The sequence below is a fragment of the Rana temporaria genome, chromosome 11 (assembly GCF_905171775.1).
Source record: "Rana temporaria chromosome 11, aRanTem1.1, whole genome shotgun sequence".
NCBI lineage: Eukaryota > Metazoa > Chordata > Amphibia > Anura > Ranidae > Rana > Rana temporaria.
In genome coordinates, this window is record NC_053499.1 from 111342827 (window position 1) to 111345424 (window position 2598).

Here is a 2598-nt window from a genome sequence, read left to right on the forward strand (position 1 = left end):
CTTTAACAAATAAAAAACTGAAAAATTGGGCGTGCAAAATTATTCAGCCCCTTTACTTTCAGTGCAGCAAACTCTCTCCAGAAGTTCAGTGAGGATCTCTGAATGATCCAATTTTGACCTAAATGACTAATGATGATAAATAGAATCCACCTGTGTGTAATCAAGTCTCTGTATAAATGCACCTGCACTGTGATAGTCTCAGAGGTCCGTTTAAAGCGCAGAGAGCATCATGAAGAACAATGAACACACCAGGCAGGTCCGAGATACTGTTGTGGAGAAGTTTAAAGCTGTATTTGGATACAAACAGATTTCCCAAGCTTTAAAAATCCCAAGGAGCACTGTGCAAGCGATAATATTGAAATGGGAGTTACATAGTTACATAGTTACATAGTTAGTCAGGTTGAAAAAAGACACAAGTCCATCCAGTTCAACCACAAAAAATAAAAAACAAAATAAAAAACACAGTAAAATCCTATACACCCAACTCCATACCCACAGTTGATCCAGAGGAAGGCAAAAAACCCCAGCAGAGCATGATCCAATTTGCTACAGCAGGGGAAAAAATTCCTTCCTGATCCCCCGAGAGGCAATCGGATTTACCCCGGATCAACTTTACCTACAAATCTTAGTACTCAGTTATATTCTGTACATTTAGGAAAGAATCCAGGCCCTTCTTAAAGCAATCTACTGAGCTGGCCAGAACCACCTCTGGAGGGAGTCTGTTCCACATTTTCACAGCTCTTACTGTGAAAAAACCTTTCCGTATTTGGAGGTGAAATCTCTTTTCCTCTAGACGTAAAGAGTGCCCCCTTGTCCTCAGTGTTGACCGTAAAGTGAATAACTCAACACCAAGTTCACTGTATGGACCTCTTATATATTTGTACATGTTGATCATATCCCCCCTTATTCTCCTCTTCTCAAGAGTGAATAAATTTAGTTCTTCTAATCTTTCCTCATAGCCGAGCTCCTCCATGCCTCTTATCAGTTTGGTTGCCCTTCTCTGCACTTTCTCCAGTTCTCCGATGTCCTTTTTGAGAACTGGTGCCCAAAACTGAACTGCATATTCCAGATGAGGTCTTACTAATGATTTGAACAGGGGCAAAATTATATCTCTGTCTCTGGAGTCCATACCTCTCTTAATACAAGAAAGGACTTTGCTCGCTTTGGAGACCGCAGCTTGGCATTGCATGCCATTATTGAGCTTATGATCAACTAAAACCCCCAGATCCTTCTCCACTACAGATCCCCCCAGTTGTACTCCCCCTAGTATGTATGATGCATGCATGCATATTCTTAGCCCCCAAGTGCATAACTTTACATTTATCTACATTAAACCTCATCTGCCACTTAGTCGCCCAATTAGACAGAGCATTGAGGTCGGCTTGTAAATTGGAGACATCCTGCAAGGACGTTATTCCACTGCATAGCTTGGTGTCATCTGCAAAGACAGAAATGTTACTTTTGATCTCAGACCCAATATCATTTATAAATATATTGAAAAGTAAGGGTCCCAGCACTGAACCTTGGGGTACACCACTGATAACATTGGACCATTCAGAGTAAGAATCATTAACCACGACTCTCTGAATTCTGTCTTTCAGCCAGTTTTCTATCCATTTACAAACTGATATATCCAATCCTGTAGACCTTACCTTACACATGAGCCGTGTGTGCGGAACTGTATCGAACGCTTTTGCAAAATCCAAATATATCACGTCCACAGACCACTGCAAATCTACGAAGATCTGGCCGTCCCTCTAAACTTTCAGCTCATACAAGGAGAAGACTGATCAGAGATGCAGCCAAGAGGCCCATGATCACTCTGGATGAACTGCAGAGATCTACAGCTGAGGTGGGAGACTGTCCATAGGACAACAATCAGTCGTATACTGCACAAATCTAGCCTTTATGGAAGAGTGGCAAGAAGAAAGCCATTTCTTAAAGATATCCATAAAAAGTGTTGTTTAAAGTTTACCACAAGCCACCTGGGAGACACACCAAACATGTGGAAGAAGGTGCTCTGGTCAGATGAAACCAAAATCGAACTTTTTAGCAACAATTTAAAACGTTATGTTTGGCGTAAAAGCAACACAGCTCATCACCCTGAACACACCATCCCCACTGTCAAACATGGTGGTGGCAGCATCATGGTTTGGGCATGCTTTTCTTCAGCAGGGACAGGGAAGATGGTTAAAATTGATGGGAAGATGGATGGAGCCAAATACAAGACCATTCTGGAAGAAAACCTGATGGAGTCTGCAAAAGACCTGAGACTGGGACGGAGATTTGTCTTCCAACAAGACAATGATCCAAAACATAAAGCAAAATCTACAATGGAATGGTTTACAAAAATATCCAGGTGTTAGAATGGCCAAGTCAAAGTCCAGACCTGAATCCAATCGAGAATCTGTGGAAGAACTGAAAACTGCTGTTCAAACGCTCTCCATCCAACCTCACTGAGCTCGAGCGGTTTTGCAAGGAGGAATGGGAAAAAATTTCAGTCTCTCGATGTGCAAAACTGATAGAGACATACCCCAAGCGACTTACAGCTGTAATCGCAGCAAAGGTGGCGCTACAAAGTATTAACTTAAGGGGGCT